Source organism: Harmonia axyridis, chromosome 4 (genome assembly GCF_914767665.1).
Source record: "Harmonia axyridis chromosome 4, icHarAxyr1.1, whole genome shotgun sequence".
Taxonomy (NCBI): Eukaryota; Metazoa; Arthropoda; class Insecta; order Coleoptera; family Coccinellidae; genus Harmonia; species Harmonia axyridis.
Genome location: NC_059504.1, coordinates 12,462,810 through 12,474,820, shown reverse-complemented (window position 1 = coordinate 12,474,820; position 12,011 = coordinate 12,462,810). Strand labels below are relative to the sequence as shown.

General features: G+C 35.2%; 1 protein-coding gene across 1 annotated transcript in view; it reads left to right on the top strand.

Moving 5' to 3' along the window:
- The window catches only part of LOC123678405 (putative dipeptidase CPSG_01350), a 341,260-nt gene that overhangs the window by 16,814 nt on the left and 312,435 nt on the right, over positions 1-12,011 (top strand). The gene's annotated exons all lie outside the window — the stretch shown is intronic.

Here is a 12,011-nt window from a genome sequence, read left to right as displayed (position 1 = left end):
AGACGTCGATTTTGAACTTCATTTGTGCCCCTTCGAAGTCAGGTGCCTACTCTTCTTCGATTTTGGTAAAAATTAAACCACTCTTGACAACATCTCATAACAATAGTTGGTTTATGTTCGTACAGTTAGCGCTTTCTCGAAATGACAACCCCGCCTCCCGTAGACCAATAATTCGACCTCTTTCAAATTCACTCAGCTGGCGATAAATTCCGCATACACGTGCTCTAGGCATTTTAACAACAACTGAACATCGACTTTGGATCTCTTCGAACAGCTGGTTTGTTGTAAAATTTGAAAAACTTGCAAGAAACGACTACAATATTTAAGTAACAAAAATTGGTTACCTTAATTTTTTTCTCCAAATTCAATAATTTACTCCTTCCTATACTATCTACGTTTGACCAAAAAAAATTGAAATTTAAACAGCTACTTCCGGGTGTTGAAGTTTCTTGGTCAGTCAGTATATTTAGTTCCAACTAGAAAAGATGCTCTGGTATTTATTCATGAGGCATCGATTCGTTTTGATGTACATCGTCCATGTTTACTGAAGGTAATCTAAGATTCTAGACATCCTTCTTTCAGAATTTCCAATTTCATGATAATTCAAACATAAAATTCAGAGTGTTCATAATTTGTTAGAACCCAAATGATTTAGACTATTCTTGTCTCAAAATTGAAAATTACTGCAAAATAAGAAGAGGCAAAAAACCAATATTTGTATTCGTTTGTAACCTGCCTCATCTTCAAAATTGATTGGTTCCAATGAAAACAAGAGAAATTTAAATGCTAATGCTAATAATTCAAATTACTATTGAATAGTTGAAGATGCCCTATTTGCTTCTGGGCAGAGAGTTCTTTAATTTTGTCTTGTAAGAAATGTTTTTATCAAATTTTTTATTTCGTTTTCATTTTTTATACCAGCTTTTATCTATGGATTTTCAGGAAATCCGTCACCATAACAACCTGCTTTCTCTCAAACCAAACTCAAAACTCCTCGCCTGAACAACCAAATCCCTATAAATCCAACATTCAATTACAAATTCGATTTCTTCATGGTGTTGAACAAATCTCATCAATAAAAGTTCGACAAGGGGATCGTCTGAATATCAATCGACGTCAGAATGAAAACCAACGGATTTCAATTTACAAACCAAGATTGAGTGTCCCGATTCGGTCAAAAACAGAAAACTGTACGTTGCCCAGGGATTGGAAATTGGGAAAAAGGGCCGACGTGAAAATATTGCACGGCCTTCGACAAAGGTCCTATTGTTTCTTGGCATGATGAACGGTGTCAACGGCTATGTGAACGTTTATGTCCAGGGATGTACTTTGGGTAAATCAACATCGATTTCAAGTCAGGTTGATTCGTAAAGAGCCCATTCCTATTTTCAATGAAAAATATTTGTTTATTTTTATTGAGCTCTCGTGCTCTGAACAGAAAATTAACTTATGTCTCCACTTTATTTGTTTCTCAGAATTTTGGTGAACACACAGATATTTGAAATCAGAGAGTATCTAAGTACCTATTCCATCCAATGATCTAATGATATACATAGGCGTACAACTTTGTTGTAAAATACTGGTTATACATTTATGATTCAAAGTATTGTCCATCGCTGGCTACTACTTTCTCCCATCTTTCGAGCAGCGTACGATTTCCACGTGGAAATAACTGGTAATCTTTTGAAACGATCCACGAATCGACCCAGATTTTCACTTCTTCATAAGAATGGAAGTGCTGGTCAGCTAGGCCATGTGCCATTGATCGAATCAAGTAATAGTCCGAAACAGTAACGGAGGAGAATACGGAGGGTGAGGTCTTCCCATTTCAACGTTTCCAAGTATGTCTTGACCACTTCCGCAACATTGTCATTCAACACTCACCTGGAAAGCATTAATTGCGTTCGATAACGATCGCCTGTGATTGTTTCAGTCCGTTTTAAGAACTCATAATACAATACGCCGAGCTGGTCTCACCAAATACTGAGTATAAACTTGGAATCGAGAAAATTTGGTTTAGCCGTCGATGTGGAAGCATGGCCGGAATATCCCTATGAATTTCTGCGCTTGGGATTATCGTAATAAACCTATCCAGCCATAATGTGATGAAGAAATCCCTTATTAGTTGTTCACAAGCAAACAAACGCCGCTCAACATCTCTCGGCTTCAACTTGTAAGGCACCCAATTTCCTTGTTTCTGAATCATTCCCATGACTTTCAGACATTTTGAAATGGCCTGTCGCTCACTTCCAATGATCCTGCCAATTCTTGTTGCGTTTGACACCAGCCTTGATCAAGTAATGCTTCCAATTCTGCATATTCGAAAACCTTCTCTCTTCCACCGCCATGCTGCTCTGCAAAGTCAAAATCACGGTTCTTGAAGCGTTGAAACCACTCTCGGCAATTTTTTTCACTAACAGCAGCCTCACCATAGGTATTCGAGAGCATTCGCTGAGTCTCAGGTGCAGATTTCTTTATATTAAAGCAGGAAATTGAAACCTTCCGCAAATGGCTAGAATTTGGCTCGTGAGATATCATGTTCAATCGAGAATAACTTTATGATGCAGACACAAATCGACTAATAGTTCGATGGCGTTATGTTTACAAATACCTAAGCTTATTGTATGACATCTACGATCTATTTATTTGGACTACCACTCACCGCTACAAACATTCATCTCTTGCAATTCAGCTCTTGTTCTCTGAACAGGGAATTATATAATTTGTTCACGATGACGGTAGCATTGACTCCAACATTGTAAAGAGAAAGATTGAGTGAGGATAAAGGTGTTTTGATTTCAACCAGTGACAAGGGAAACCAATCCACGTGATCTAAAAAAAGCATCGGTTGATTGGTTTGGCCTCTGGTCAAAAAGTGTAAATACTGAACATAAATGACATAAGAAATGTGAAAAAATAATGAAAAGTGTTGCAATTATGTTATTAGCGAAAACTAAAACATACCTCTATTTTGACAGCTGCCGGCATATATTTTCGACAAAAATGTGCCGTCGAGTGTCCTCACCATAAAATTATTGGAAATAAGTACTATTGAAACATTAAGTGAGCACGTTTTTTGACAACTTTATATCCTAATAATTAGCAAAATTCACTCAGAAACTTCTCTCTATTTTCTTTCGAGTAATATTTCTCTATGCGTTGATATATTCCACAACTATTTGAGTATTGAAAACAAAGAAGTCGATCTAGAATCCCTGACTGAAACCTAGATCATTATATCTGTAACGGAAAAAAATCAACGTCATAAATCGAATTTTTTTTCTCGCTCGATTTAATTCTCTTATGTCCCCCCTCGGCCGGTCCTGGCAGTTCGGAAAGTGATCTATAATGGAAGTTCTGAAGGGGTGCGAGCGTTAATGAACATTTTTCGACCCGTCGTTCGGTCACACCAGTGCCTGTCAGATTTGAATCGGCAACATTCTTCATCTAATAAAATGAATTGTATCAACTTTTTCTTTTTTCCCGGTTCCAGAAATGGAAACGTAGCCGGAGATGGATCGATGCGAAGAATGATTTCCACCTGATTGAAAACAGAAAGTTTTCAATTTCCATTCTCGTTATCATTCTATCCGTTTTTCTCCATTTTTCCCCATATCCACGCTTCGTTTTTCAAACTCCGAAGAATAGATCATCACGATGTTCCATCTAGGAACAGGAAAACTTTCGAACCGCATTCAATTATCGGTGAAATGACTTTCAAGGAGTCGGGTATATCGGTGATTGATTTTCTGCTGAATTGAAAATTCAAACTATGGAATTAATTTTGGAATATACCCACCCTAAAATCGAAATTTATCTCGAAGAGGACAAATGAAATTTTTCAAATGGAATATATGTAGGATCCAGTTATTGTTCCCTGTGAATAATTGAGATGGTCAACCGGATGCTTGGAGACCTATTATTTTCTTCTAGTGTCGAAGGCATGACAGTTTCAATGAATTTACAGGGAACAAATTGTTATTGTACATATAATGTAAAAAGGATGTGTTATTCTTCGAGGTGTCGAAGATATGTCATGGAGTGGTAAATCTTGAAGAGATTTATTGGGGGGTTGAGAAAGTTCGAAGACAATACGGTCCTACCAGATGTGTTACATCTGTGTATCAGGTTCTAGTCCTTCGGGAATATTCGATTTCCAGGAATCCGCGAAGATCTTTGTGGGCGGTACGGCAAAGCTCTTATTGGACTAGGGGATGGTACTTTCCCCTAAGGGTGTGGTCAAGCCGAAGGAAGGGACATCGATATTCGTGACAGGGTAGTTCCAATCGGCAGAGAGCACAGAAAATTATGCCGAAGACGGGTACAGTTCAACTTAAGCTGAAGACGAGTCAAGTTCGGTCGGTCAACTTAAGACGTAAGACGAAAAGACGGTTCGCGGACTAAATTAAGACGAGTTAGAAACGAAACTACCGAAAACTTGAAGTACGACGAAGACGTGATAAACGAAGACGTTTCGAGTAATTAAACTAGAGTTGAAGACGAAATTCAGTACCGTAGTGAGAAACTTGTAATTAAGACGTAATTAGGATCTTCTCGATACTGAGTTTGTACTGTATAAGTGTGGCTTTGTAAATGGATGTAAATAATTGAAAAGACTTTAATTATTACAAATTCAACAAAGTCGCGGAGGAAAAGACGAAAGGCCAGGTAATCGAATCATACCTCTAGACGATCGATTAACCAAGCCTACATATATTCACTATATTTCTTGACATTATCACTGAAAAATAATCATGAAGGGTGTTTAGGAGTCAGGCTTCATGAAAAACATCGATAGATGCTAGTTGCACTCACTCCGAACACTTTCGTTTCTATGAACTTAGCTTCGATTCGTTTTCGATAACATTTTTGAAAAAAAATTATTTTCGTGTAGTCAGAAATATTCTTAAACTTGAATTAATATGAACTATTTTCCTCTCGTGAGCTTCTGTGAGAACCCTAGAAGAATATTAGGAGCCTAGGAAAGTTATACTGCAGCTCCTCTGGTAACCTCGCCAACATCGGTACATATCAAGATTAACCTCAACCCCTTTGCGAATGTTCTACAACTAATAGTATCATCAGAAACTGAATTGAGAAACAAGTTCGAACAGTTTTCGACATATAAACCCTCTCAATTAACATAGAACATATCCATAAAGAAAACTTGGAATGACCTACCTCAAAGACATATCCTAATCAAGGGCAGCTGATATCAAGCAGCCACAGAATTCATATCTGGAGAGCTATCAAGGTGGGGATTACAAATTCCGATGTAGAAACTTTATGCTTGAGGCAGCAGAAATCGCATATCACGAGTTGAAACCCTGATCGTTCCCCTTGGGCATTCAGATTTGCCGCATAGATTTCGATCCAGTCGTTCGTTACTTCGGGCTGATATTATTGATAGCATCAAAATCGAAATTCAGCCGAGTCACAAATAACAACAATATTCTCGTCAATTTACGGCCAGACTGTATCTTTTTGTATAAGCAAGTTGAGTTTTACATTCCGGAAATGTATACATATATAAGTATGATTTCTTTTGTGAAGAAGATATATTCCAATATGACTGAATATTTTGGTGGTATATCATATCTGTTGCTACTTACTTTCTTCATATTTCTTTTTATATCAATATCTAACAGAGTATTCATTCATTATACACACGAATATTGATAGATGAATAAATGAGGAGCATGAAAGTGTGAAAAAACCCTGAAAGCTTCCTAATATACGTTAGAACTTTTTTTGAACTTTCAATTTTTTGTTTCATCTTGAGGCACTGAAGGAACAATGTATAAGTTGAATCTCAAAACATTAATAATCCTCTCATATTCCAATCAAGTAGAATGCAGGCTGTCTATATAAGAACCTTGTTACTCATATGTCTTACAAAGAATACAGAAGCTAATACTTGACAGTGCTGATGAGAACCTTATGGTATCACTTTTCTAGTGAGGTATCAGCAATAAGATGTTAGTTTTTGATTCGACCAATTATATCGGTTATTTCAATTATACTTTTGGTGAAATTGTCGAAAGTGATAGTTCCTGAATTAAAGTCGGGTCAATGAGATATCAGAAACAATGAGCTCTGGATAGTTTGAAGTTTTCCCTCTGAAGGATCAATAAAGAGATACTGTTGAATAGAAGACTCGGGAAATTCTTGGATGTCTTTCATTAATAATCTGAGTCTGCATAGTATTCAGATGAAAGATTTCAATAATGAATTTTATGCGTTCTCGTGAATTTATTATTCACGTCAATATCTAGATGAGTCACCTATGTTATACATTATATGGAACTTCTTCAAGAATTTCCATTTTAAAAAGAGTGAAATTTCATTGTGGAAAAGCTTCGGAATTTTTTTCCAACTTTCAATTTTCTGATTTATCTTGAGGTCCTGAAGGAAATATAAATGAATTGAATCTCTTAGCATTAATAATCCTCTCCTATTCCAATCAAGTAGAATGTAGGCTGTCGATCTGAAAACCATATGTGTCATATATATTTCAAAGAATACAGAAGCTAATACCTGCTGAAGAAGACCAAAGTGATACCATTATCACTTTCTTAGTGAGGTATCAAAAATAAGATGACAGTTCCTGGTTCTACCAATTATATCGGTTAGTGCAATCATACTCTTGATGAAATTGTTGAAAGTGAAATATCCTGAATTAAAGAGGGGTCAGTAAGAAATCAGAAACAATAAGCACTGTACGGTTTGAAGTTTACACTCTGAAGGATAAATGATAATAATAATATATAGTTTATTCTGTAAACTACAGGTATAAACATTAATCACGCAGGAGTGAGCCTGTAAGTGATCTGTAATCATGCATAGTACAGAATAACGATAGCCAATATTCAAACTTATTATAGAATTTCAATATGACAAAAATGAAGTTATTATACATTTGAGGTCTTACATGAATAAAGTGACGTATTACATCGAAATAACAGATATTCATTAAGGTAGCAGTGGAGGTTTAAAGAGATACTTTTGAATAGAAGACTCGGGAAAGTCTTGGATGTCTTCCATCAATAATCTATGTCCTTACAGTATTTAAATGAAACATTTCAGTAAAGAATTTTTTGCGTTTTCTTAGATTTATTATTTATGTCAATATCTAGATGAGCCACCTAAGTTATACACAATATAGAACTTCGTCAAAGATTCATATATTTTTCAAAGAAACAGAAGTTTATACTTGGCAGTACTGAAGAGAACCATATGGTAATAGCTTTCTTAGTGAGGTATCAAAAATAAGATGCCAGTTATATCGATTATTTCAATTATAATTCAGGTGAAATTGCAGAAAGTGAAAGTGGATGAATAAAGAGATACTTTTAAAAAGAAGACTCGGGAAATACTTGGATGTCTTTCATTATTATTAATAATGTCCCTTCAGTATTTTTTCGTTTTCGTGAATTCATTATTCACGCCAATATCTAGATGAGTCACCTATGTTATACACAATATGGAACTTCTTCGAGAATTCCCCTTCTAAAAAGAGTGAATTTTTATTGTGGAAATGCTTCTAAACTCTTTTTCAACTTCCAATTTTCTGATTTAACTTGAGGTCTTGAAGGAAATTTGTATGAATTAAACATTAATAATACTCTCTTATTCCAATTAAATAGAATGAAGGCTGCCTATCTAAGAAGCTTATGACTTATATATACAGAATACAGAAGCTAATACTTGACAGTGCTGAAGAGAACCTTATGGTATCACTTGAGGTATCATTACATTATTTCAATCATACTTTTGGTGGAATTGTTGGAAGTGAATGTTTCTGAATTAAAGACGGGTCAGTAAGATATCAGAAACAATGAGCACTGGACAGTTTGAAGTTCACACTTTCAAGGATAAATAAAGAGATACTTTTCAATCGAAGACTCGGGAAATTCTTGGATGTCTTTCATTTATAATCTATGTATCTACAGTATTTAGACTAGACATTTCAATCATGAATATAATGCGCTTTCTTGGTTTTTATTATCCATGTCATATATTATTATTATACACAATATGGAACTACTGTTTTGGAAAGAGCAAAATTTTATTGTGAAAATGCTTCGAAAATTACCGAGTTCTGTATCTTATTTCCAACCAAATTCTTCATTTATTCGATTCAGAGATAATAATGAACGAATCACATCTCAAAGCAATTAATATCCACTCAAATTCCAGCTAAATTCCAATTTAGCAAAATGCAGGTCTCCTATCGAAGAACACTGCGCTTCATATCAGCGTTTTATTGGATGTTTGAGCTAGCTGAGCCGAGAATGCAATCAAATGCCTCTACAACCAATTAAATGGAATAACCAGATAGGTGCTCACCGGTGCAGTGTAGTGATGGGCTTCGTATTTGTTTCGCTTTCGTTAAGAACCTATTCGTTTTTAATCATTCCACTAGACACGAGTTGGTGATGTTTTCCAATCGACGCCGACGGTGCCTGTTTTTTGTGGTGGGATTGCGAGTTATTGGAACATGTTACGTGCTCAAATTTGTTTTGAAATTTTCCATCATTTGAGGTTAATGTTTTTGTTTAGATTTCGAACTGTGTGCATCAGCGCTACCGGTGTCAACTGTCGGTCATAGATATTCGAGTGAGAAAAATTGATGGGCTAGGGACTCTGTGATTATGTAAAATTTTGATTAGGAGCTGATGGTGATCATTTGCGATTTCTCGAATTTTTGACTCAAAGTCATCCATTGTGGGATTTATTTCGTTGATCGTATTTTGTACATTATTGACAATCCAAGCCCTTCATCGTTTTGGAGAAACTGGTATTTTCCGTATTTTTCTCGAAGGAAACTTATTTGAATATTCTACTGCTCTAATTGCATGTGTTGATCTTTAAAATTTCCGTCAATCAGGTATGTTTCGTAGTGTACACTTCCTGTAATGCTTCTCAACATCTGATATTTCCTCTTTGATAGTTATTGCCGTATACTGAAATTTGGTTGGAATTCATTGAAAACTTCCATTCAGTGGAAAAGAAGTCTCATTGAATGCACCCGAACAACTGGGTATGTATTGAAAAGTTCCTCGTTCTTTCTTGTGTTTAATATTGATCAATTTCTCTTCTACGTGATAAGGATTGAATTTAACTCAACTGTCGAAACCTCATTTGCACTCCTTATCTACAGGGTGTTAGTAGAACGTCATTGTGTCAACGTCTTGGTGGAGCACGACGTTTTCTACGTAGAACTGTGAGATTATTGCTGAGTTATCGAAAATTCTGGAGATGGATTCAAGGAAGAGCCAACTTGGAATCGAGGAGATTGGGGAAGTGTAGAAGGAGTAGTTCCTGAGAGGGGAACCATCAAGTTGAGGACCATTGAGGATTTTAACTCAAGTTTTGGATTGTTGAAATATCTGTATTCGTGAAAGTTGCCTATTCCTAATTATTTTCTATTGACATACTATTTGTGAAGAACTTCATTACCACGCAGGTTCAAACTGCGCAGACTTTCAGTCTCATAAAGATAACATTATTACATTACAAGTAAGGTTATTCTCATGCAAGTATTCTAAAGATAGTTATCATTATTATATCATTAGGAGGATTAGAATCCTCAATGTCTGACGACATATCGCCTATATATATCGACGATTATCACATTTGTTAGGTACTGATTGAACGTATTAATTTTGTTTTAAATAATTCCGCATAAAATGTTACCATACTACGCGCATGCACCTGAGCTCAAGCGACGCGACGCGGTTGATATTTGATTTCCTCAATTTCATTTCTTCTTTCTCACTGTTTTGTATTAGTGACCCCCTCCTTATCGTTCAGTTGCGACCAATTTGCTCTCACTTCTTGTGCTACCTATATAAACCTTTTTATCATTACACTCTTTTGGTGAATTTAAGAGTTGTTTGTTCTTACTAGAGGGTATTTCCGGGAAGAAATTCACCTGGCGCCCATTTTATTAACTATTATATCTTACCATCTTGAAGAATCCCTCCGTCTTCACTGAGGCAAGCCGCCCAAATGGGTAGTTCGGGTAAAAACCTTATATTTGAGGTTACAAAATTTTGAAATTACAAACAGATCAAACATGGATCGATCTTTTGTTATCGTTGAAAAACCGATGATAAGAGAGTATTTTATACGATTATGAACGAGGAATTTTTAAATCCTTATCTCGTTGAATGCTCCGATTGATTTCTGAATGATTGCGATTGTGTTTTTAATTCTGAGGTTCTCAGAATGGAGGAAAATGAATTTCAATTGAACCTAAGCAGAGTTGGAATTATAGAAGAAAAATTCATGTTCTGGAGTTCGAAAATTATAAATATTTCTTTAATCTAATTGATCTAATCGATCAATCTTGTCTCCTGAACACAGTTATTTGATTCTTGAAACGAAGATTAGGAATCGATAAATTGAGATTGAAAATTATGGTATAAACACTCGAAAAAATGAGAGTGAAGGCTCAGAGTAATGAACATAGATGGAGGAAGCATATGTCATTTTCATTAAGCAAATTTTGTCCCCAACATAAACTATCAAATTCGACATAAAGCGCGCGGATTTGAGAACATATCAGTTATACGATATTTAATTCAATTCGCTAGTTTCACTACAAAGAACGCTTTTTTTATGTCCCATAGTGAATCAACGTTTCATATTAACTCGAAATATATTGAAATAAATACCTAAATATATCAGAAATTCAGAAAACAAACTTCAAGCGCGCCAGACGTGAAACAACCGATGACAATAGGAGAGTAAAAGTTGCTTAACCTTGGATTCTAACAGGTAGATACAGAAAATAATGAATTTTCTGCTTATTATAAATTCGACAATTAGAAAAAATATCGGATTCCAAATGTTTCATCGGGAATCACTCAAATAAATATATTTCATTAAATATAACATACATTCAGGACGATATAGTAACACTGTGGTTTTGAAAATATATCACAATTCGAAAACGTAATCTAACCATGTCGGGTACATGTAAAAATTTCATATACTCCCTCTATCTAGGTTTATTACTCTGTCCACAAATTAAACCGAGAAGTTTCCTCAATTATGAGCCAGATCCGAGATTCCACAGAACCAATATATTTGTAACGAACAACTCTACTTTTGTCATAGTCAATAATATGATGGTGGATTATAATATCTGCAATCACGAGTCAGTAAATGTAAAGTACCATCTGTATATCATTTAGCTCTCTCAATTCTTCTTTCCACTATTTTTTTTTTTCTATTTCTATTATTCTATCGAATATCCCATGTTGGACAGCTAATTACAGCAAAATTGAAAATTCAATTGGAAATCAAAAGCTCTCGAATTTTTGCCATCAATCATAATTTGAGTATCATCTCTTTCATTATACCCTTTGATATATTGAGGGTATCTTTTCGAAATATGTATTTCTTTTTGTGTAATATTTATCTGATGTCGACGAAAAACTCCTCGATAAAAATATTAAAAATGCGACATTTCTAAATGTAAACCATACCTGTTTTCTGCATTTCTTCCATCGCTGAATTTCTTGCATAATGCAGAAATTATACAAAATATATAGTTATGCAAAATTCGTTGACTGGTAAAAGTATTGCACAGAACACTGATTCTGTTGTTTGATATATTCGAACCGAAAAATTTATGATATCAGACATCGGTCTCACCGTTGCTCTAAACAATAAAAAAAAAACTTGAATAAATAACTGATGCCTATCCTTCAGCAGCATCCCGATCCACAAAAAATCTCCATAAATCGGTGATGGTATTGAATTTCACAGCAGTTTCTTCGAGACAACCCTGGCGGAGATGGATTCATATAAAATATTACATGTACATGGCAAGCGGAAGCTCCGGATGTCTTGAATAAATTCTTGTATAAATAAATACATTCGCATAATATCCGCATGAGGAGGCGCATAAAGCGTATGGTTTTTGGTTTGGAAGTAATAGAAAAATAGCCTGGGCAAATACGAAATACATCCAGATAAATATGAATAGCAATAGTAGA